We start from the raw sequence: 25734 nt of genomic DNA, 5'->3' as shown, positions 1-25734 counted from the left end.
ATACCCACTCCCACCCCAGATCAATTAAGGTGAAGTCAGACTGGGTTGTGGGGAAGGAGGGGGTCCTACTATTTTAAAGCCCCGTGGGTGAGTCTAATGAATGGCAGGATAGACAGTCACAGCTTGGCCCCTTGAATGTGATTAAGCAGGTGGTGGTGGTGGTTTAGTCGCCAAGTCGTGCCTGACTCTTTGAGACCCCATGGACTGTAGCCCACCAGGCTCCTCTGTCCACGAGATTCCCAAGGCAAGGATACTGGAGCGGGTAGCCATTTCCTCCTCCAGGGGATCTTCTTGACCCAGGGCTCAAACCCACACCTGCCTTGCAGGCAGATTCTTTACCACTGAGCCAGTAGGGAAGCCCTATGATTCAGGCCGTTGGTGATCTGGTACCAACTCTGCGTCACTTTAATTATTTAATTCTCACAGTGACCCTACAAATACCTTTATCCAGCTGGGGCACTGATGCTTCGAGAGGCACAGACTTGCCCAAAGTGACAGAGAGGCAGGATTCGATTCAGTCTCTGTAAGTTTCTCTGAGCCTCCCTTCTGCCATCAGCTGAGGGCCCTGCATGTGGACCCGCGGGAGAAGCCAGGATGCTTTATCCTCACCTGGTTCAGCTCAGTTCAGTCTCTCAGTCGTGTCTGACTCTTTGCAACCCCATGGACTGCAGCACACCAGGCCTCCCTGTCCATCCCCAACTCCAGAGCTTACTCAAACTCATGTCCATGGAGTCAGTGATGCCATCCAACCATCTCATCCTCTGTCTTCTCCTTCTCCTCCCGCCTTCGATCTTTCCCAGCATCAGAGTCTTTTCAAATTCGTTCTTCAAATCAGGTGGCCAGAGTACTGGAGTTTCAACTTCAGCATCAATCCTTCCAATCCATACCTGGAGGGCACAGTAAACGAGTCAACAGCCAAGGAACAAGGCTATCTCTCTGCCCCCTCAGAGTCCCTCCTGCAGAAAGCTGGGGTTTCCAAATGGTTCTCCAGCAAGCATCTCATGTGGGATCTGAGAAGGGGAAACTGTGTTTTTGAATTCCCTCTTCACCAGCCCAAATCAACCCTCTATTTTTCAAAAGCCTCATGGAACCCAAACTGGTGGGGAGATGCTATTCATCAGAGTAAGGTTCCCCAGCAACGACTTATTTCTCGTTGTGAGCAGTAAGGGGGCAGAGTAATCCAGAGAGATATTTTTCCTCTATGCAATTCCATTTTTGTCTCAACTTATCTGATCCTCTAATTCTGCTAGGGACTTTATTTCCTTATGGAGTTAAAGCCCCAAAGCTCAAATTCTTTTTCTTTTAAGCTTCCAGAAACTGAAGACCCTATTCGGAGCTGAGCCAAAGACCCATTAACCCTGGTGGAGGAGAATTGACCCTGAGTCATCACACTTGCTTACAAATCTGCTGGGAAGGTTTTTTTCTCTACTTAAAAAAAAAAAATTATTGGACTATAGTTGTTTTATAATGCTGTGTGGCTAAGTATCCTTTTTTTTTTTTTTCTTTTAAGGAGTTGGATGACAGATAGCAGCCAAGGAGGGATGTGGGTCCTTAGAGAACGAACTGTGGGGACCGAGTCTGGGGTTCACTGCCAATCGCTGGCTGGCTGCTGTGGGCCTCAGTTTCCCCTGCCGTGAATCTAAGCTATATGTTGTCCTCTTTCTCTGACTCAGAGGACCTCCTAGCCCCAGCTGAGGGCATGAGCTCTTGAAAGCAGAGGCCCTCCACCACGCTCATCTACGCACTCGGCCCCCCCGACGGCACCTCCCTTTTCCTGTGCCTCCTGGTCCACACGCAACCCCGCCGTGGGCAGGACTGACGGAGTCTAGGTCTAGACTCATTTCCAATGTATCTAGTTTCTCCACCCCTGTTGCCACCCCCAGATCAGGGCCACCGTCTTGCCCCTTCTCTCCTGGACACTGTGGCAACCTCCTGAGGGTTTCTGGGCTCCCCCCGACCCTCAATTCATTCTCCAGCCTGAGGGCTTTTCCAGATGTTCTCTCAGCTCCTGCATGTGTACATGCTACGTTGCCTCAGTCGTGTCTGACTCTTTGCAACCTGTGGACTGTAGTGGGCCAGGCTCCTCTGTCCACGGGATTCTCCAGGCAAGAACACTGGAGTAGGCTGCCCTGCCCTCCTTCAGGGCATCTTCCCGACCCAGGGACCCAACCCGCATCTCTTCCGTCTCCTGCATTGGCAGGCAGGTTCTTTACCACTAGCGCCATCTGGGACCGGCCTAAAATCTTTTAATAGCTTCTCCATACACTTAGAACCAAGGCTAGCAAACCACCACCGGTGGACCCAGTCCAGCCCCGCCGCCTGTTTTCGTAAACAAACTTTCATTGGATCACAGCCACGCTCATTTGTCTGTGATTTTTATCCACCTGCTTTCAGGCTACAAAGGCAGAGTTGAGCAGAGAGAGACCATATGATCCGCCAAACCTGAAATATTTATTATCTGGCCCTTCACAGAAAACGCTTGCAGATCCCTGGCTTGGAATAATACCCAAACTCCTCACCGGGGCCTTCCTTAGTAGGGTGATCCCGTGTGCTAAATTGCTTTTGTCGAAGATTCTACTTTTCCAAATGTTCCGGTTCTCCATGCACCCACAGCAGCGTGATTTTGTAACAATTCCTCTTAGCTTGAAGTTAGTCAGCTTCCCCACCTTTGGAAACTCAACCAGCCACATAACTTAGGTTGACCAGTGGAATTCAGCAGAAGCAATGTTGTGTCAGTTCCAAGCTTAGGTGGGCTGCCGTCTATGGGGTCGCACAGAGTCGGACACCACTGAAGCAACTTAGCAGCAGCAGCAGCGGCAGGACTCAAGAGGACTCGATCTCGAGAGGACTCAATCACTTCCCGTCTCTCTGTGGAACCCTGCTGCTGCTGTGAGAACCAGCCCGAGCGAGCTTCCTGGAAGATGAGACACGTGGGGTCTAGTCCCTCCCAGTATCCCAGCCAAGCCCTGCCCCACCGTGTAGAGCATCCCTGCTGACCTGTGGCTGATCAAAGACATAGCCCTGCTCAGCAGAAACCCCTTCTGAGTTACAGACTCAGGAGCTGAATAACTGCTTATCATTCGAAGCCGCTACAATTATGGGATATAAACTTGTAAAAGAAAAAAAAAACTGGTAGTTTTCACTTCTGGTTAAAAATAAATGAAAATGACTAGAATAGGAGGTGAATGGGAAGGAGGTGATGGAATGGAGATGGGCGTGAATGTCCCTTGGGAGTTCTTTTTGTATACTCTTGAACCATATAAATATGTTACAGATTCAAAGGAAAAAAATCAAAAAGGTTGAAAAGGACAGCAACCCCCAAAACTGAATACAAATAGAAACAAAGGAATCTAACTATATAAGACTCAATGGAAAGGACTGATGCCAGGAAAGATTGAGGGCAGGAGGAGAAGGGGACGACAGAGGATGAGATGGTTGGATGGCATCATCGACTCAATGGACTTGAGTTTGAACAAACTCGGGGAGACAGTGAAGAACAGGGAAGCCTGGTGTGCTGCAGTCCACGGGGTCCCAAGGAGTTGGACATGACAACTTGGTGAGTGAAGAACAACAGCTTAATTGGATATTCTCTACAGGCAAGACAAACTGCAAAAACACTTTAAACTTTAAAGAACAGGTTGGCCTTGATAGTTGGACTAGTGTGATTCTGAAACTATTTCGTGTGGTGTATAGGACAGAACAGATGAACATATATTTTGATATGTGGGGGAAACGGTGGAATCAGAGAGATGGCAGGAAGGGATCTGTGAAACGTGAGGAAGAACCCGATGGTGACAGGTTTGAACGGGTGGCGTCACAGTGAGTTCACGTGTCTCTGCTCTCCTCTGGGAGATCCTGGCAGCAGCAGCATCCAGGAAGGAATGAGCGCGTCTCAGACACGTATCATAGTTTCTAAACCCCATTCTCCACTGAAAGGAGGTGGGTGGTCTTAGAGCAAGGGCTGATTTCAGGACTGATGGAAAGAAAATGCAGGATGAGCCTGGAACATTCCTTTACATCAGGAAGTAAGAAAGTGCTCCAAGAATGAGGAAGGCATGCAAACGGATGCAAAGGCCGGCTGGGAAGAGTTCCTGCCGACCGTATCTGAGACCATCTGAGCATGATAAAAACCCAATGGATAACAAGAAATGAAAGAGGGGAGAGGCAGTGGGGAACTCTGCTTTACCAGAAAAATATTAAAAAATAAGTGCAAGAAAAAGAATGATACACTCAAAAAACAAAATATCTCCATGTTGCAACCACTGCAATATTTGATTCTGGCAAGGATTATTTACTGGATTTAAAAAAAAAACCTACTGGGTAAAGGGTCACCAGTTTATAAGAATGTTGACCCAGTCCCTAGGCGTCACTGCTGTATTATTTAGACAGGGAACAGGTAGACCAGGAAGACCCCACCTGAACCAGCTGACCAGCAAAGCACCCCCAGTGAGGGGCCCAAGTGGCATCATGCGTTCCTGAAGACAGGAGGTGGAGGGCACACATGTGCCTTTGCGACAAGACCGCCTGAAAGCTTTGCCCTGAGTCTGACGGCGAGGAAGCAACAGGACACACCCAGACTGTGAGGCGTTCTACAGCACAATTGGTCTGGACAGTTCAAAAATGTCCATGTCATAGCGAAGGAAGGAAAAGCAGTGAGGTTCTGTTCCAGATAAAAGGAGATGAAAGAGGCATAGAAAACAAGAGAAGCAAGTGTCACATGTGATCCCGGAGTTTAAAAACAATAATCGCTTCAAGGACATGTTTGGGACAGCTTGGTGCACGTGGAAGTGAGCTACATGTTAGGTGATACCGCGACCGCATTGGTGTGAAGGTTCTTGGGCATGGTGACCGTGCTCTGATCACAGGAGATGCTCCTTGTTCTTAGTTAGTGCCTGGTGAAGTACTTAGGAGTAAGCACCCTGAGGTCTGCAGGGCTTCCCTAGAGGTTCAGATCGTAAAGAATCTGCCTGCAATCCAGGAGACTCGGGTTCAATCCCTAGCCTGGGAAGATCCCCTGGAGAGGGGAATGACAACCCACTCTAGTATTCTTGCCCGGAGAATCCCAGGGACAGAGGAGCCTGGCGGGCTGTAGTCCACGGGGTTGCAAAAAGTTGGACACAACTGAGTGACTAACACTTCACTTGACCCTGAGGTCTGCAGTTTACTTTTAAATGTGGGGGAGGGTTGGGGAGGTAAAAAAGGAGAAAAGAGAAAGCACACAGTTCAAAATAAAGGTAAGTATGAGCACTGTTCTCCCAACTTTTCTGTACATTTCATCTGGAGGAGGGATGGTGTCTTCTGCATCCCTGGAAGGTAAGGGCTCAATTAAGATGCTCAGGGTAGCATTGTTTGAGGGCTTAAGGCTGCTTGGACGCTCACTGCCACTTTCCAGCTGGGTGACAGTGGGCTGGTGACTGGCCCTCTCTAAGCTCCACGTTTTCTGGCTGCAAATGACGACCTTACTGAGCACCTAATGCTGTGGGGCGGGGTGGGGGGTGGAAGGGAGGGGCGTGAACGAGACAAGGTGCAGATGGTGTGAGGAGCATGGGTAGGCGCTATTTGAGCCAAGGGGAAATGGACCCATCATGCCCATGGACCCATGGATGTAGGCATCCATGCACACAGTAGGCATCTGTGCACACAGTAGGTGTCTGTGCACACAGTAGGCATCTGTGCACACAGTAGGTGTCTAGGGAGGATCAGATCCTCCCTTTCTCCCTCCACACCGCACTGTCCTTCACACAAGGTGAGCTACGGTTTGAAGCCACTTTCTGCTCCCCTCTGGGCCCCTGCCAGGGCACCTGGGAGCCTCCACCCTCCCGTGGGCTGGTGGAGACAGGTGTCCCCCGGTCACTGGGCACTGCTGTCCTTCCTCCAGCCCAAGCCCAGAACCACCCTCCCCACCGCCGCATCTAGGTCTCCTGGCGATAAGCAGGAGGGAACTGGAAAGCTATCTGCTAAGCTTTTCTCTGGCCATCCCCTCCCTCTCCCTGGCCGCTTTGCCCCGACTTCCTGGCAGGCAAGCGCTCTGGCTGCTATTCCATCTGGAATTACTGGAATCGCACTGTCTCCTGTCAGCTTCCTCTCCTCCCTCCCCCGGCTCTCCTGGAAGACGGGAGGGCTGAGTGGTGGGGCTGCCAGGGCCCTGGCACCCCCCGCCCAGAGCAAAGGCCCCACACGCACACACCCCAGGCACGCAGACCCCTCCGCCCCTGCCCCCCATCTCCTTGTCTGTGTCTTGCTCTCTTTCCCCTCCTGCTCCGGTGCCTGTGGCCCTAAAGATTCCCCGTCCCTCACCCTCCTTTCTCTCCCCTGCCGTCATCCTCCGTCACTGTATCTCTGGGTCCCCATCTTCTCGAGCGCTTTGTATCTTCCTCTCTTGGTCTCTGTTTTCTTTGCCTTTGTCTCTTCAAGGGCAATTTCACTCCAATTTCTATATATGCTAATGTTCCCTGTATAGGATTTAGGATCGTTGCCTTCCGGGCCACTGCCTGAGTTCAAATCCCCAGCTCTGGATTCACCAATGGGTGTGTGATCTTCCTTAACTCCTCTATTGCTCAGCAGCCTCACTTCCACCCTGAGAATAACAAGAGAACCTCCCGCATCAGGTTCCTGAGTTGTTACAAAGTGACGCAGGCAAGCACTCAATACAGTCTCCAGCTGGTCAGAATCCACCCTATACACCTCTGTCTACAGAGCTTTGCTCTGCCTCTCTTCAACCCCCATCTCCTTCCACACCCTTTTCTTCCGAAGGCAAAGCTCCATTCTCCTCCCCGTCAAGTGTGGGCTAGACTCTGCAATTTACTACTAAGGAAAAAACAATGGGACAGTGGATCACTTCCTGAGACTGGGTCATCAGAGGTACTGGAGCTTCCCTCTGCTTTCTTCTGGATCGTTCACAAGAGTGGGACCAGCCACCATGTTGTCAGGATGCTCAAGCAGCTTCCTGGAGATGTATAACGTGGAAGGAACGGAGGGCCCCTGCCCACGGCCGGCATGAATTTGCCAGGCATGGTTGTGTACCACCTTGGAAGCAAACCCTTCAGTCCTGGTTGAGCCTTCAGATGAGACGGCAGCCCTGGCTGACATCTTGACTGTAACTTCACGGGAAACCCTCAGTCAGAGTCACACGGTGGCATAGGAACTGGGCCACAATCTTAGATAATTCCTTCCAATGCAGGGGGCCCGGGTTCAATCCCTGGTCAGGGAACTAGATCCCACACGCCGCAACTCAGAGTTCACAAGCTGCGACTAAAGAGCCCCCATACCACAATGGAGGTGGAAAATCCCACCTGTCATGACTAAGATCCCCACAGCCAAATAAAGAAATACATTTTAAAAAATAGATAATTAACACACTCTCGATTCCTTTACTCTGAGACCATACTTAATTTTGTTCACAGATGCGTGTCCTTCTTTCCGACTAGAGGGCAAGTTCTGTGCGGGCAGAGGCTGGATCTGTGCAGGTCCCCCGTGTGCCCCTGCAGCCCTGCACACGGGGCTCACTAAGTAACAGAGGGATCGTGACTGCAGGTCAGCGATTTCAGGCTCAATCCCAGCAACCTCTCTCCTGGGGATCTCGGTCTCCCAAGGGAAGGCAGGAATGCCTGCCCAACCTCCTCTTCTTTCTATGGTGGGTTTCTTGCATTTTCTGTGGCTTTCTGCTCTGTTTTATTTCTGGATACCTGACAGAGAGGGGATAGCGCAGCTAAGGAGGCACCCGTGGGAGGAAGGGCTCTGCGTGCTTTCTCCTCTAACAAGCTGTGTCCAAGAAAGATAGCTCCCCTTCACAGCAGGGACAAAAATAGCCTGAGCACAGGATTCTGCTGGAGGTGGGAGGTGGGTGCTGCATGGCTGAGGACCGGGGACACTCTGCTCTCTGCGCAGCAGAAGGTGGGCACTCTGATAACTCACCCCCACGTGAACCATACCCTCTCGTTCATTTACACATCCTTCCAGCCCATCAGCTGTTAATGCACTGTCTACTGATGGCTGCTGATCTGTTTATATCTCTATGAATTCATTCATTCATCCTACACCTTTATATCAATGTGTGTGTCTCTGTGTGTGTGTGTGTGTGTGTGTGTTGCTCAGCCATGTCTGACTCTTTGCAACCCCATGGACTGTAGCCCGCCAGGCTCCTCTGTCCGTGGAATTTACCAGGCAAGAATATTGGAGTGGGTAGCCATTCCTTTCTCCAGGGGATCTTCCTGACCCAGGAATCGAACCTGATTCTCCTGCATTGCAGACAGATTCTTTACTCTCTGAGCCACCAGGGAAGCCTCTTTATGTCAATCAGTTCAGTTCAGTCGCTCAGTCGTGTCTGACTCTTTGCGACCCCATGAATTGCAGCACGCCAGGCCTCCCTGTCCATCACCAACTCCCAGACTTCACTCAGACTCACGTCCATCCACTCAGTGATGCCATCCAGCCATCTCATCCTCTGTCGTCCCCTTCTCCTCCTGCCCCCAATCCCTCCCAACATCAGAGTCTTTTCCAATGAGTCAACTCTTCGCATGAGGTGTCCAAAGTACTGGAGTTTCAGCTTCAGCATCATTCCCTCCAGAGAAATCCCAGGGCTGATCTCCTTCAGAATGGACTGGTTGGATCTCCTTGCAGTCCAAGGGACTCTCAAGAGTCTTCTCCAACACCACAGTTCCAAAGCATCAATTCTTCGGCACTCAGCTTTCTTCACAGTGCGAATCTCACATCTATACGTGACCACAGGAAAAACCATAGCCTTGACTAGACGGACCTTTGTTGGCAAAGTAATGTCTCTGCTTTTCAATATGCTGTCTAGGTTGGTTATAACTTATCTTCCAAGGAGTAATACTTATTAATAAATCTAGGCATCCACCCATCCTGAATTCCTCTGTTACCATCCATATATTTTTATTTATTTATTCTAAATATTTATTTATTTTTGGCTGTGGTGGGTCTTTGTTGCCTGGCGAGGGGAGACTACTCTAGCTGTAGCTGTGCAGACTTCTCTCGATGGTGGCATCTCTTGTTGCGGAGCACAGGCCGCAGGGTGTGGCCTTGGTAGTCATGGCTCCCAGGCTCGCTAGGGATGGTGCAAGGGCCTAGTTGCCCCTCGCCATGTGGGATCCTCCTGGACCAGGGATCGAACCCGTGTCCCCTGCATTGGCAGGTGGATTCTTTACCACTGAGCCACCAGGGAAGCCCGCCATCCAGATATTTTTAATTTCATCCAAACATCCTAGTACTCTTAATGACGACACAATTCACCTAACCCTGTGTCTATTTATCATGTACTTTCATTCACTCACTATTCTCAATAAGCCTGCAATTCAGTTCAGACTACCAAGGATTCACTCTGAGCCTCTTCTTCATGAGGTGCTGGGTCAGGCTCTGGGATTATGGGGTGGACAAGACAGACCCGGTCCCCACCTGCACACAAGTGACCTGAACAATTTCCTCGGATGCGTGTGAGGTGCTGGTCATGGGGGATCCGGCAGTGAGAACAACATCCCCACTCTCTGAAGAGATGTAGCAGGGTGAACACAGTGCAGGGCCCCAGGCCTGTTGCCAGCTCTCCCGCCAGAAGCCTTAACGTTGCTGAACCTCAGTTTCTTCCTCTGGGAGATGGGGACACCGCACACACACATCACATGTGACCTCCAGGTGAACATGTGAGTGCAGTGAGGCAGTGCCTCGGAAAACTCTAAGCTGCACTGCATTGGTGAGTGTGTGCGTGTGTGCGTGTGTGTGTGTGTGTGAGTGTGTGATCTCTTGGGTTTCCTGTCACACAGGCATCACCCCAGCTGGGTTCATCACTGGCTTTTTGCGGATGGTAGCTGGCACCCTGCTTCTGTAGTGCTGAGGATACTGACTGTGACTCCAGGGGCCTCTAGGGAACTCAGAGTCCTTCCTCCTCAGGGGGCCACGGATATTTCTTATCTATTTCATCAGGGAACTTATCTAGATGCCTTTAAACTTCCCAGGTGGCACTAGTGGTAAAGAACCTAACTACCGATGCAGGAGACGTAAGAGATGCGGGTTGGATCCCTGGGTCGGGAAGATCCCTTGGAGGAGGGCAGGGCACCCCGCTCTAGTACTGTTGCCTGGAGAATCCCATGGACAGAAAAGCTTGGTGGGCTATAGTTCATGGGATCTCAATGAGTCTGACATGTCTAAGCAACTAACAAACACTTCCACTTTGTGGTTTATGAAGCAAGCTCAGGGCTTCAGCTCACATGTGTGATTGGGGCTGGGGACATCCCTGAGCCCCATTGTCCACCAAGGCCCCAGCCTTGAAGCAGAAGGGGTTCCTAGAGCTAGTCTAGCCCAGAGGCCTCAGACTGAGCACTGCAGGCTGGCAACTCTGATCTGGTCCAAATCGATTTTGAAGATTCCAGACCCAGTGAAGCCACATGGAGAAAGCTGGGGGCCTGGGGCCCTCTGGAGGGAGCCAAAGGGGGTCAGCGATCCCACTGCTCTGTTCATCCCCCCATCACCTGCATCCTCCTTCCCAGCCCATCCTAGACCCCGCACATGTTCCAGAATAAACCCACAGTGGTTCACAGAAGTGTTAGTCACCCAGCTGTGTCCAACTCTTCATGACCCCACAAACCATAGCCCGCCAGGATTCTTTGCCCGTGGGATGCTCCAGGCGAGAATACTGGAGTAGATTGCCATTCCTTTCTCCAGAGGATCTTCCCGACCCAGGGGTCGAACCTGGATCTCCTACATTGCAGGCAGACTCTTTACCGTTTGAGCGACAGGGAAGTCTACTTTGCACAGGCTGTTCTTTATTCCTAAAATCTCCTTCCCCTCGCTTCCTACCCAGATAATCCTGAGTCATCTCTCAAGTCTCCATCTAGGATGACATAATGGGAAAGGCTCCCGTGACCCGTCCAGGGACTGAGAGGGGGGTATTCCTGCCTTGTCGTCCCGCAGACACCCGACTCCCCATGAAGAGCCCTCAAAGGTCTGCCTCGAGGTTGTCTGTATCTGCTTGCTTCTCCGCCTCTCCCCCTGGACTGCGGGGCAGCGGGTGGCGGGGCTGGAGACTTGGCATGGGCCCCATTCACTCCGTGTCCTTAGGTCCTAGGATAACAAGAGCATAGAGATGTGTCCAGAGGTGTTTCTTTGAGTGAATGAGGAAAGTGGGAGAGAAAGAAAGAAAAAGAGAGAGAAAGAAAGAGATACAGGAAGGAAGGACGGGGAGAGGCAGGGAAAGAGGGAGGACCTGGAAAGAAAGAAAGAAAGAAATTTGATGCACGAAACCATTGGTCTCATTTCTTTCCAGCCAGGGTACCTTTTACAGCACCATCATTGGAATAAGCCTGAGAAAAATTAAGATATTTCCCTGAGGTTCCCCCAGCAGGTGAGGAGCAGGCCCCACCCTCAGTGCTCTTTCGCTGTCAAATAGACCACGTTTGGCAAAGAAGAGGGACCCGGAGTTGGAGTCCGGAGATCCGGCTTGCAGTTCCCTCTGGGACTACAGAGAAAGCCCATTCTCTCTGGGCCTCAGTTTATGCATCTGTAAAGTGGGAGCAAGCAGCATCCAGATGCCCTGTTGTGGGGATGGCTGGGGACACATTCACAGGGGAGGGGAGCCGGTGCAGGAGACCGGACACATTCTAGACAAAGGCAGGGGAGCTGGACCCAGGGGCCAGGAGGACAGGAGGGAAAAAGGCTGGAGCGCCAGCAGCAGGAAGTGGAGGCCGGGGGAGCCCTGCATGTCCAGGTGGGGTCCACTCCTCTCTTCGACCTTGGCTCTGACCTCAAGATGTTTCCCCACCTCGCGGGATCTGAACGCACAGTTCCATCCCTCCAGGTTTGCAAAGAAAACGTCTCCTGGCCCCGGTTGCATTGCACTCTCCCAGCCAAATCTCTGAGCTCAGTTCACTCGAGGCGAAATATTTGGACACCAGGAAAGCATTAAGTAATTGGTGGGGTTTTTTTTTTCTGCCTTTTCCACTTGCGTCTGTTTGTTTCCTGCAGGGTTGCCTGACACCAGCCAGCCTTGAACTTGGTCCTGCTCCCACCACAACAGGGACCCAGGGGCTCAGCCCAGGGTGTGCACTGTGATCAGCGGCCTGCCTAACAGCCAAGGTACACAGACGGCAGGGGGCGCTGGAGAGACTCTGAGGGTCTTTAGAGAAAATCAGAAAGGAGCAGGGCCCTCAAAACCCCAGCAGACTGTACCCCCATCATGACATATGGAGCATGGTTCAGTGGATCAAAAGAGCAGCTTAACTCTGAGAAAACACCCCCTGCTAGCTCCACCCAGGAAAGCGATGAGCCTGGGGGGCCCTGGACCTGACAGACCCCGCCAGGCTCTGCCTCTTCCAGCCTTGCACAGATCACTTCATCTCTTTTGCATCTCTGATTTTGGATTGTTGTGATGGCTGCTCAGTGGAGCAAATAAAAACATATGTTTGAATTTCAGAGACTTGATGAATAATGTTTTTAGAGTAAGTATATCTCATGCAACATTCGGGATATACTTACACTAAAAATAATTACTCTTTGTTGCTCTGAAATGCAAACTCAATGGAGCATCCTGTATTTTATCTGGCTCCTCCAGCTGCTATAACAATAAAGCAAAATGTGCACGTAAACTTCCTGGTGTGCCCAGCTCCATAGAAAGTGATCTGAACCCCGGTAGCCATTTCTATGACAGTCAGATCAGGGACGCTAAGTCTAAACATGAATGCTAATTAGCATTAGCTAGCTGTTATTTAGCGAGTTGTTGATATTAGACAGATCAAACCGGTCGATCTTAAAGGAAATCAGCCCTGAATATTCACTGGAAGGACTATTGCTGAAGCTGAAGCTCCAATATTTTGGCCACCTGATGCAAAGAGCCAACTCGTTGGAAAAAGACCCTGATGCTGGGAAAGATGGGAGACGAAAGGAGAAGGGGATGACAGAGGCTGAGATGGTTAGACAGCGTCACTGATTCCATGGACGTGAATGTGAGCAAACTCCAGGAGACAGTGGAGGACAGTGGAGCCTGGCGTGCTGCAGTCCGTGGGGTTGCGGTCACCCACGGCTTAGAGCCTGAACAACAACAACAGTTATTCTTGGTTCATATTAGCTAATATTAATGAGTTAATATCAATATTAAGACACATCATTTACTGAGGAGTTACTACGTTTGAAACATACCCTTTGCGTTATTTCCTTTTCACCAGAGCACAAGGGGCAGTAAGTGACAGCACTGTCTCCATCTGCTGCCGTGAATCCCAAGACCTGGAAAGATGGAATGCTGCACAAGCTGTGACCTGGACCGTTGACAGTTTGGAGCGCTGTTCTGAGTGCCTTGCAAAGGTCACCTCCTTGATGACCTCACTGACTCTACAGACCATTGGTCTCCCATGACAAATGTCTCTATTTTGCAAACAGGGGGACGGAGCCCTAAGACTCTCCCAAGGCCACACAGCTCATCAGTGGCTGAATAAAGCTTCATCCCCAGGCAACCTGGCTCCATCTTGACCCTAGGCTGCCTCTCCAGCCTCCTGTATAGATAGGATGAGGGCCTCCCTGGCGGCTCAGGGGTAAAGAAGCCGCCAGCCAATGCAGGAGATTTGGATTCAGTCCCTGGATGGGGAAGGCCCCCCACCCCCTGGAGTAGGAAGTGGCAACCCACTCCAGTAGTCTTACCTAGGAAATCCCATAGACAGAGGAGCCTGGTGGGCTACAGTCCATGGGATCACAAAGAGTTGGAAGCGACTTAGCGATTAAACAACAACAAACTGGGAAATAGGTTCCAAGACAGAAGATAGGTATGCGCCACAAGCACGGGGGGCGTGCCACTAGCTGCATCTCATTTAATCCTCCCCCTTCCCACTGGAGACGGGGCCGGAGACGGGTGCTGGAGGGACCTGGGGTCGCTCAAAGGATAGAGGAAGTGGGTGGGAAGGGGCCAGCAGGTGGAGTCCAGGTACTCACTTTTGCTTCCAACAGAGAGATTCTAACACTTCCTGGCTGTGTGACCTTGGGCAAGTTACTTGGCCTCTCTGGGCCTGGATCTCCTATCTATAAAAGGGGTGTGATAATCAGACTTTCTATTAGGACTGCTGTAGTCATTAAATGGCTCAGTCCATGAAAATTGCTTAGCACCGTGCCTCCTGACACATAGACACTGCTAAATAAATGTGAGCAGTTGTGGTCATTTTTATGCATCTCTCTTGGTTTGGGCTCCTTCGGGGCAGAGCTTGCGATGAGGACTCCAGTGCAGGTGGCTTCTGTAGGGGCTGAACTCAGGAAGGCCGCATAGAGGGATGGGCAGGGGCCAGGGAAGGGAAGAGACCAACACAGATGTGGTAACCAGCAGAGATGGGCTTTGGACAACTGGAGGCTCAGGTCCTGCTGGGGACCGCCTGTGCCTGTATGAGGGCATACCTCAGAGCTGTCCCACCCTGGGCTGAGGAAGCTGGGGCATTTATCCTCCAGCTCCTGTCAGTTATTGGTTGAGGGCTGCTCCCAGGAACGTGAGCTCCCCAACGTCCCTGGCCTGACCCCCTGCTCAGGCTGTGAGCCTAGATAGAATGCTTGGGCAAAGGTAACACCCGGCTACAGGGCCAGGGGGCTTGGGGACAGTGAGTGACCAGCAGACCTGGGCAGGGTGCTGACCACATCTATACAGCATCCCTGGATGGCTTGATTTAATTCAAATTAAAAACATCTTTGGGACTTCCCGGGAGGTCCAGTGGTTTAAAATTCACCTGCCAGTGCAAGGGACATGGGTTCAGTCCCTGGTCCAGGAAGATCCCCTTGCCATGGAGTGACTGAGCCTTTGCATCACAACTCCTGAAGCCCTGGCGCCTGGAGCCCACGGCGTGCCACCAGAGAAACCACCGCGGTGAGAAGCCTGCGCTCCGTAACTAGAGGGCAGGCTCTGCTTGCTGCACCTAGAGAAAGCCCCTGTGCAGCAACAAAGACCCAGGGCCACCAGAAATAAAAATACAAAAACAAGATTTAAAAAGCATCCTCTGCTAAAACGGTAATAAGACCACAAAAATGACACACGTTCAGGCTGAAAATCAGGGACTTGATTTGACACCCAGCCCGGCGCACTTTTCCAAAGATGAGGTGCCCAGCTGTCCAGAGACGCACCCCAGACCCACCTCTGCTGCAAGAAGGATGGGCGGCAGCTGTTGGGGTTCTAGGAGTCAGAGCGCTGAGGACACGGTCTGGTCTGCAGGCCAGCACACCCCACTGAGGCAGAGGCGCACCCATAACACGGCCCGGATGTGCACCGGCGGCTGGCTGAAGGGCCTGTCGGGGACCAGTGCTCAGCTTTGATTCAGCTTCTGAGCCAGCTTCTGAGCCAAGGTCGAAAAGCAAAAGAGGAGAGGCGGCTCCATCCGGTTGGACAAAAGTACTCTCTAAGTGGCTGGGCCACAAGTGAATCCATCCATCCTGGAAAAAGAAGAGGATTACTATTTAGATTACTTATTACAGCATCTTCCACGGGTCTGTTGCTTTTATATGGATCACCTCATTATGTCCCTCCACCCACTTAAACATCGGTATTGCCTGTGTGCCCATTTTCATAATGGGAGATTGGACCCTCAGAGAGAGAAAGCAACTTGCTTAAGGCCACACCACAAGCAATGGTCAGATCAGGGATGAGAACCCAGAAGTGGTAAGAAGCAGCCTCATCCCCTAACACGGGCAATGGGAATAAAAGTTGCTTGAGGACACTCTGGGGGGCAGTGGTCCCACTGAGTGGAAGCTCAGTGGTCAGCCTGGAGCCTCTGGGATCAGATGACTTGCCATATTTCCAGACTCGCTGCTTTTCACTGGCTATGTGCTTCATCAAGTGATATAAACTCTCTGGGACTCAGTTTCCTTCTCTCTCAAATTGGGGCATGAAGAGTAGGTGCTTTCCTGGGTGGTTATCAGAGCAGTCAAGTCTCTAGAGTAACTGATGCTCCAAAAATATTCCATCCCTCTGGTGGGGGGCGGGGACTGATATTTTGCAGGGGATCTCGGAGGCAGAAAAAAATGATCTTTCAATGATGGGAGCCCAGTCGTAGTGAAGGTCAGATATGAGAGGCCAGCTAAGTCCACCTGTGGACCTGCCCCAGCTCGCCACCAACCCCTTTCAGAGGCCCCTTTCTCCCAGGGCTACTTAGAGGAAATCCCCGGGTACCACCCAGAGCAGGGTGGTGGACAGCTTCCTTGGCATCCTGTCACCCAGTGGGTTCTCGCTGCATGGCATGCAGGTTCTGTCCTAAGCACCTCCCTGGATTTTATCTGCAACCCCTTGAGTGAGAGCCTCCTAGCGTTGCCATTTTATATGGGAGCAAACCGAGGCTCAGAGAGGCAAGGTCCTGTCAGCTACAAATTGGCACTTGCCATTGGCACTTGCCATCTCTACAAGGATTAAATCATGAGCTGCTGCAGCTGCTGACTTTCAACACCCCTGATAGGAGTTCAGGGTGGGGAGCAGAAATGAGGCACTCCAGGCTCTGGGAAAACTTGGCAGAACAGGTCTGCAGATTTGTTGGATATTTGCAGGAGATGATTTTTTTAGTCCAGTTCTTATATCTCCTCCTATCTAGAAAAGTGCTAAAATCCTTTGTAGTGATTTCTGCTACTCATGACTCACAGCAACCTTCATGGGACTAGCAGAAACTTGCAAAAAAATCCATGTGCTTGGGACTTCCCTGGCCGTTTCGTGGTTAAGATTCCTCACTTCCAAAGCAAAGAAGATGGGTTGAATTCCTGCTCAGGGAACTAAGATCCCACATGCCCCTTGACAACAAAGAAATAAAGATCATCATAGATCACTCCTATCTTTTTTTAAAAAAGATATTGATTGCATGCACTGCCCCTTCACCAAAATCACATATATACTGACCTATCCCCTCAACCACTTCAGAGCAGTTTCTCAATTATCTGAAATGCTGTATGCTGGGCTATAGTTCTCATTTTACCCCAAATAAAACGTAACTCACAAATTCTCATGTTGGGTACCTTTTTTTTTTTTTTTTTTTAAGTCAGCAGTCCCTTGCGCAAGTCACACAGCTGGTAAACACCAGAGTCAGAGATCCAGCACAGGACCACCCATCTCCTGAGCCCAAGAGTCTATGCACCACCAGCGAAACTAGGAAACGTGGATCTGCCCCTGCCAATGGCTGGTGAAGACACACAGGAGGTGCCACCTTGCAAGGGCAGATGGTGACCCCATGATCCTGCCAGGCAGGGCCAGGGAGATGCTGGTCACAGCTCGTCAGCTGGACTGGATGCCCCTTGTCATCCTGCTGGACGTTTAGTGTCTCAGTGGAAACCAAATTCACAAGCCTCACAATTCCCAGAGCCTCTGGCCTAGTCAGTCCCCACCCTCCCCGCACCCCCTCCCCGCCCCTGTAAGCCCCAACCTAAGTACAGCCCTGTTCAAAACATTCTGTCTCCATGAGCACATCACCCAGATGCTCAGACCTTGCAAGATTCAGGAAGCCATCTGTATGTGAAAAGAGAGAGAGAATTTAAAAAAAAAAAAAGAAAGAAAAAAGAAAAAGAGAGCGAGTGATTTCATCTTGGACACCGGGCCACGTTAGCTCATGGCCGAGTTTTCTGGGTCAAGGATGGAGGTGCATGATACTCTTATGCAAGGCATTTGGCCACTGAGAGGCTTAAGTTCCTAAAGATTATTATTTTAACAAACCCAGCTTTGACGTGTCCAAAGGCAGCGGGAGGCTCTGAAGGGTTTTCCAAGAAAGCGTGTGTTTCTTGGGGTTATTATTTCAGACTCAAGTTCAGGGAGGGAGACTGTTTTGCTCAACTCGTGTTTCTGGAAAAACAGGCTCTTGGAAAGTGTTGGACGAGGTGGGCAGGATGTGGACTGGAGAGCTGCTGGCCTGGGGAGCGGGGGGACGGGAGGAGCGTGGGAGGAGAAGGGCCGGCCCTTCTCAGCGGCCTCTTCTCGGGCTGGGACTCGGGAGCCTGGCCCCCATCCAAGGGTCTGAAGGTCTGAGGGAGGAGGTGCTTGAAGACAAGAGTTGGTTGATGTCTCTGCTGCCTCAGTCTTGAGGAATATGCCATGTCCAGCCAGCCTTCCCCCTCTGGAGCAGGGACGATGGGAGAGGAGCAGACAATGGAAGCAAACTGCCATCTTGGTTAGCTTTGCAAGGCATAAGCTGAGGCCTTGGGGTGCTGCCCACATCCCTGGCCCACTGCGGGCCTCAGTTTCCCCACTGGAATCAAGACCTTGGATAGTGTCTGTGGTTCAGTCCCTCCAACTTCTTCCCAGTCTCTTCTTTGGGCACTGGGCTCCAAGCTTCCACACTTCCTTCAGATCCTGGAAGTCCCATGGTCCTACCAGACTCAGGGCATTTGCTCCTGCTAGAACCCTCCTCTTTGTCTTAACTCACTCCTGTCTCATCCTCTGGGTGTTACTTAGATCTCACCTCCTCGGGAAAGTCTTCCTCAATCCCCCAAACTACATCTGGGACCGCCTGAATTAATTACTTGGCCAATGTATGTCTCACCCATTCTGGGGCCGTGAACCACAGTTACCTCGTTCACTGTGGCCTCCCTGGCATCTGGCCTGACACACAGTAGGTGCTCAACAAGCAAATGGGAGCATTCCCATTTGTGCATGTCCCAGCCCAAGGGTGGGGCAGATCTCAGACTGGGTCTGCCAGACCCCAGGCCTATGGTCAGCAGGTGACCCCAGGCAGGTACCAGACAGACTGAAGGACAGAGGGAGACACCTTCAGTTTAGGAATGTGTGGAAGATAACGCGCCAAGGAAGGATGCTTTTTCACCTGGAGGCCGCCAGCCAATCAAAACACGAGCTTCAAGAGACAGGGCCTGATTGGCCGAGGGTGGCCCAGTCGTGCTGGCTCACGGACTCCCTTCTCCCCGAGCTTCCTGCGCTTTTCCTTGTTCCCGGGCTTCATCCCAGGCATCACCCGAATCCGCGGGGTGGAGATTCCCCCAACAATCTCCCCGCCTAGGCCGGGATCCCACCCGGGACCGCGTGTTTTCACTCCTTTCTTGCTCCTGGAGCCGGTTCCTCGCGGGACCCGCCATGCTTTCAAGCCCAGAGGTGAGTCATCGCCCCGTCACGTGTCCCGGTGAATGTCAAGCGTCTCCCTCTTCAGAGCCTCGCGCCCTGGACTTTGTTTTATGGGGCTGGGCTGTCTGGGGCCGCCGCCGATTTCATCCATCAACCCGGGACCGTTCCAACAGTAATGCTGAATTTATAGAAGTGGTTAAGCAAAGTGTTGACAATATGGACGGCGTGTTTCTGATTAACACGGCGATTCCGAGGGAAACTGCCAACTGTGGGGAAGTCAGTAAAACACAGCAGCGATTTCCCAGGCTCGGTGAGCTCCGGCCTCGACATCACGGGATTAGCAGATGTTGCACAAGGAACTTGCAAAGCGTTTGGAGGCGTCGCTTGACGGCGAATGGAGGCTTATACACAAACCAGAGCTCCTCTCTCTTCCCCTCCTCTGTCTCTCTCCTTCTTCTTTAGAGATTAAATCTGGATTCTCTTTCGGCCTAATAAGAATTTCCACCGAGAAATGCTGTCAGCTTCGGCGATGCTCCCAGAACAGTGCCTCTAACACCTCGCCCCCCTTTCGGAAAAGCCAACATACGTAGAATATTTCCTGGGTCCCAGATATCTTACACAAATCATCTCGTGTCATCCACGTGGCAAGGTAGGAACCGTGACTATCTGCATTTTAAAAATAACTTTTTGGCTTGAAATAGTTTGACTCATAAGAAGTTACCAGAAAAGGCCAGAGAATTCCCATGCACACCTCCCTTCCTCTCCCTCGATGATGATGATAATACCTTACATAGTCACAGTTCATTGTCCAAACCGGGACACTGATTTTGCTACACACCTTCCTGGGAGTTTATCGGTTTGGACATGCATTCTTTACATCTGTATCTCTCTCTCTACCGACCTCTTTCTCTGTCTACCTATCTCATGTGTGCTTGTGCGTATATGTATAGACAGATAATATCATCTATGTCTATTCTCTGTCTAGCTACCTACCTATCTCACGTTGTGAGTGTCTATGTATGTATAGATAGATAATGTCATCTATCTATTCATCCATCCAATTACTTATCTGTCTCACATTGTGTGTATGTGTGTTTGTGTGTGCATTTGTACAGAGAGATAGATACTATCATCTATCTATCTATCTATCTATGCCGTTCAATGACATTTTATCACAGCTATAGAATAAAAGAGCTTCCCAGGTGGCTCAGTGGTAAAGAATCCATCTGCCAATGCAGGAGACCCCAGAGACATGGATTTGATCCCTGGGTTGGAAAGAGGCTCTGGAGGAGAAAATGGCAACCGGCTCCAGCATTCTTGCCTGAGAAATCCCATCAGCAGAGGAGCCTGGTGGGCTACAGTCCATGGGGTCACAAAAAAGTCAGACACTACTGAGCATCTAAGCACCCAGAGAATAAAAGCACCATCTCACTGAGATTACATATGGCTTTGCCCCAACAAGGAAACGCTCTCAGACCACCCTTTAACAGTCACGCACTCCCTTCGACCCTCATCCCTGGAATACACCGTAATGTTGTCATTTAAAAAATGTTATGCAAATGAAAGCACACAGCATAAAGCTCTGAGCGGCTTTCTGCCCTCAGCAAAATGCCTCTGACATCCGTCCAAGTTACGTGGGTATCCATAATTCTTCCTTTTTGTTGCTGAGTAGTATTCCAATGGAGATATGCCTCCATTTATCCATTCACCCAACGAAGGATGACCTGCTTGTTCCCAGTCTGGGGTTTTGATGCATAAAGTGCTGCAAACGCCCAAGCACAGGTTTTTATGTGCTTGTTTTCACTTGACAGATGAGGTAACTGATTCGGCCAAGGACCTGCAACCAGCAATCTGAAGGAAGATTTGAACTCAGGTGGGAACTCCAGAGGCTGCAAATAAACAGTACTTATAAATAATTAGCCCTAAGAAGGTAATTAACGCTCCAGGAAGATGCACTGTGTTTATCCTCTGTATTCCTGTAAGAATATGCCATGAGCCCTCCAGGCCTGTAAGACAAAGTGGAGAGTCAAATCTCACAGGGTCAAAATCCATCCCTTGGATTTGGCCCTCACGGGTTTCCCAGTAGAGCCTCCAGTCCTCCTCCACCCTTCTCTGGCTCATCAGAAAGCCACTCACTGTTTCCCCTGGAACAGCCTCTGAATTTCCAGTCGCCTTGGTTTGGCTCACAGGGTCCCTCTGCCCCTCCCTCCGCGGCCACCATGCTGGCTGCAGCTCACACCTCTATTCCTTTAGTGAGTACCTCTCCTTGGAGAGGCCGAATCATCCTCATCCCCTGCCCCCCCCCCCACCCCCCAGAGACATTCTTGGCTCCATGAATATTTATCTGCTTCTATAAACATGCATCTATTCATTGAGCAAAGCTCCCTGAAGACCAAGGCTGTGCCAGGCATTGGGTTGAACCCTGGGAAGCAGAAATAATCTATAACCTCTGAGCCCAGCCTTGGGTAAGTCAGTCTACAGATAGAAACACACATCAGACAGAGGGACGAATGGATAAAAATGGAGAGGGGAAGAAGCAATGGGCTTGGAAATGTGGAGCCCTGAGTCCAAGTCCTGGATGGGCTGTATTTAGTCTGCTCAGATTGTGCTAAGAAAACACCGTACACGGGGTGGCCCAAAGAATAGAGACGTGCCCTCTCGCGGTTCTGGAGGCCAGAAATCCAAGGTCAAGGTTCCAGCTGACTCGGGTTCTGGTGTGTGGACTGCAGTCCTGGCTCATAGATGGTCATCTCCTTGTTAAATGCTCACGTGGCCTTTCTCTGCTGCGAGTGCATGGAGAGAGAGAGAGGGAGAGAGAAAGAAGAAGACAGAGAGGGGAAGAGAAAAAGAGGAATAGAAAGAGACAGGGAGAGAGAGAGAGAGGGAGACAGCGAGGAAGAGACAGAGAGAGGGAGAGAGACAGAAAAATGGAGGGAGAGAGGTAGGGGGAGGGGGAAGAATGAGGGAGAGAAAGAGACAGAGAGGGAGGGAGGGGAGGAAGAGAGAGACAGAGGGCGAGGCAGGGAGTACGCGGGATCTCTTCCTATAAGGACACAAACCATCAGATCAGGGCCCCACCCTGACAGCCTCCTTTCACTTTAATCACCTCATTACAGGCCTATCTCCAATAACCCTCACACTAAGGGTTAAAATTTTAACAAATGAATTTGGGCAGGGTCACTCTTCCGTGATGGGAGTTCCGTGGGCTCGTTGCCCGCTGTCTGCCCTGCCTTCTTTCAAGAGTTCTATGAAGAGGCGTGGAGATGGTTGATGACTGGGATGTGTTTCTCCCCAGACCAGCTCCCCAGGTGAGGGGCTGCCCCCCGCCCTCCCCTTGGTCTCCTGGGGAGCCAGACCTAAGATGCCTGAGTCAGCGGGAGCAGGTGTCCTGTTTTGTTCCCGCCGCAAAGGAGGGAATCCAGGTGCTTCGCAGAGTCTGCAGCCTGGACCCCTAGAGAGTAGAGCATCCGACTGGAGTTGGGGGGTAGGCGGGGGGCCGACAGCAGAGGGCCTCCCGGGAGGGGCTGACCTGAGGTCCTGCGCCTCCATAAACAGCGGAGGCAGCCCACACTCCCACCTGCGGCTGAGCTTCCTCCCAGAGCCTTTCATGCTTGCTCTGCATCTGATTCTGCCTCCCCTCCTGCGGCCTCCCGCTCCCCATAAAACTCAATCTCCTTTTGTTTTCAATTCAATTAAGGGCCAGTAATTCCACCCACAAGGCCACACATTGAAAGTGCTGTCAATAAACCAGCTGTGGCAAAGACAGGGCTGCCTGGGGGAGAGGGATGCAGAGACATCTCTGGGGTCCTAGTCCAGGGGAGTATAGCGAAGGGGAAGGAAAAAAGAGCCCCTGGTGGGAGTCTGTCCTGACTTCTAGACCTGGCAGTGGCACTTGTTTGCTGTGTGACCTTGGCCAGCAGTGGCCCTCCCTAGGCCTCAGTTCCTCCATCTGTAAAATGGGACCAAGATGTACTATTGTGAGGTTTTATTTAGCTCTTTTCTTCTACTCACCTCGACTGTATGATTATTTCAGTGCTAATTTAATAACTAACTAAAAACCAGCCACATCCACTGACCCAGCCAGAGGGGCCTGTTTGTAGAATCTGTCCTCCAAAATGTTTGCACAGATATGCAAAGACATTTGTTTAAGGATGTCCCTCACTATGGGGTTAAGTAAATCATGCTACAGCTGCACCTTGGAATACCTTGCAACCGTTAACAAGAATTGGGGTAGGGCTTCCCTGGGGGTCCAGTGGTTAAGAATCCTCTTGCAATGCAGGGGACACAGGTTCTATCCCTGGTCTGGGAAACTCCCACACGCCGCAGAGCAGCTAAGCCCGTGTGTCACTACTGAGCCTGCCCTCTAGAGCCTGGGAACCGCGACTGCTGAGCCCAGGCCCTGAAACTACAGAAGCCTGCACAGTCCAGAGCCTGTGCTCCACAACCAGAGAAAGCCGGCAAGCAGCAACGAAGGCCCACCGCAGTCAAAAGTAAAAACAAATAAATAAAATTTTAAAAGTAATTGGGGTAAGATCTACATGTGGTATTATGAAAAGATGGTCAAAATATAAAGAAAAAGTTGCACAAATCTTATATACATATACATATGTGTGTGCTAAGTTGCCTAAGTCTGACTCTGCAGTGCTATGGACTGTAAGCCCACCAGGCTCCTCTGTTCATGGGAGTCTCCAGGCAAGAATACTGGAGTGGGTTGCCATGCCCTCCTCCAGGGGATCTTACCTACACAGGGATGGAACCCGCTTCTCTTATGTTTTCTGTGTTGGCAGGTGGGTTCTTTACCAGTAGCGCCACCTGGGAAGCCCCCATATACATATATATATATGAACATAAATACGATGTAAATGTGTATTTCTTTAAATAGGAAACAAGCCGTATTATAAACAGAATACAAATCAAAACAAAAACAAAAGTGATACTATAAGAGTGCAGTAGTGTGTGTGTGTGTGTGTGTGTGTGTGTGTGTGTGTGTCCTGAAGGATGCACATCGCACTTTAAGATAGTGGGGCTTCGAGTGAGGAGAGAGGAGGTAGGGACTTGCAAGTTTTCCAGTGAGTATAAATTACTTTATAATTAAAATCTATATAAACCTATAAAGTGAAATGAATACCTGCTTGTGGTTTGAGAACTGGAGTCTTGTGTTAAAGTAAAAGGAAGAATATTTAATTCCCACAACTCTGCGATAACCACTGTTGACATTTTTATGCATTTCCTTATGAGTCTCTTTCCCTATTCATGTACACATATATTTTTATAATAAAGTTGGAATTACACTCCATGAGAAATTTTGTTGCCTGCTTTTTCACTTAATGTTTTAGCATAAGGATTTTCCCAGGTCATTAAATTCACTCTGTAATCATGCTAGGAGGCCTCATGATGGGATGGCCACCTGTATGCTCCCTAGCCCTGTGTGTGTTGGAATCACACACGCATGAACCTCCACTCTGCTCTAATGGACTGATGCTCTTCCAGGCCTGGGAAGCCACGATCCCATCCTCTGCTGCATTACCAGGATAGTAGTCTGTCAATAAATATTTGATGATGAGTAAATGAATCAACAGAACATAAAATAAACAAACACACCTCCGTATAGCCAAAGGTACGTTTTTTTCCAGGAGTCATGTACGGATGCAAGAGTTGGACCGTAAACAAGGCTGAGCGCCAAAGAATTGATGCTTTCGAATTGTGGTGCTAGAGAAGACTCTTGAGAGTCCCTTGAACTACAAGGAGATCAAACCAGTCCATCCTAAAGGAAATCAACTCTGAATATTTACTGGAAGGACTGTTGCTGAAGCTGAGGCTCCAATACTTTGGCCACCTGAGGCAAAGAGCCAACTCATTGAAAAACTCCCTGATGCTGAGAAAGACTGAAGGCAAAAGGAGAAGGGGGCGGCAGAGACGAGAAGGCTGGATGGCATCATCGACTCAGTGTACATGAATGTGAGCAGACTCCGGGAGACAGTGAAGGACAAGGAAGCCTGGAGCGCTGCAGTCCACGGGGTTGCAAAGAGTCGGACATGACTTAGTAACTGAACAATAACAAGAAAATTTTTAAAATAGGTGCCAAAGAGTGGCTGATGTGGAAACACTTCCCTGTCGTCAGGCTCCAAGTCTAGCTCCCATTCCTCATCTTTAGAACGCAGGGCGATAAATTTTCCCAGATCACAAACCTGAATGTAGCCAGGGCTCCATCTTCTCTCCTTCCAAACTTTTCATTTCATCTCTGATGCTCTGAGTCACTCCAGGGTGTGGGAAACCAGGCCCTCACCACCAGGCCTGGCTCTGAACACCGCCAAGACAAATTGCTGCACTGGTCCCTGGAGGGGAGTGTCATTTCATCCACGTAAGAGGCTCTGATGGAAGCCGGGGAGCCACATAGCTGGGACGTCACTGTTTCCCAAGGCAGCCACCCTGTGGGAAGAGTCCACAGGAGTGATTGTGGGCGAATTTGGGTGGGATTCGCCATGCCCCATGGTGTCACTGTGCAAACCCCAAAGTCCTTGACTCCCAGGGCTGAGCAGACGGCAGCCAACATCTAATAAAAGCCTCTGAGTCAGACATGATTTACGTCTTGGGTTGAAAGCTTTAACTTAACAGAGCTGTGTTCAGATCCCACTTGGCCACTTCCTGTGTGGCTTTGCACTCCATGAGACTCAATTTCTTATCCTTAAAATGGGGACAATGATAGAGCCACCTCTCAGGTCCTTGTG

The 25734-nt window shown here is 50.6% G+C and overlaps 1 long non-coding RNA gene across 1 annotated transcript; it reads right to left on the bottom strand.

Moving 5' to 3' along the window:
- Nucleotides 1–15004: 15004 nt before the first annotated feature.
- On the bottom strand, nt 15005–25435 carry LOC138422420 (uncharacterized). Its single transcript, XR_011249865.1, has 2 exons — nt 25195–25435; nt 15005–15396 (listed from the first exon to the last, which is right to left on the bottom strand). It is a non-coding gene; the product is annotated as an uncharacterized lncRNA (long non-coding RNA).
- Nucleotides 25436–25734: the final 299 nt, after the last annotated feature.

The sequence above is a fragment of the Ovis canadensis genome, chromosome 17 (assembly GCF_042477335.2).
Source record: "Ovis canadensis isolate MfBH-ARS-UI-01 breed Bighorn chromosome 17, ARS-UI_OviCan_v2, whole genome shotgun sequence".
Lineage (NCBI taxonomy): Eukaryota > Metazoa > Chordata > Mammalia > Artiodactyla > Bovidae > Ovis > Ovis canadensis.
Note: the sequence above shows the minus strand (reverse complement) of the source record. Positions and strands in the feature narration are given on the sequence as shown.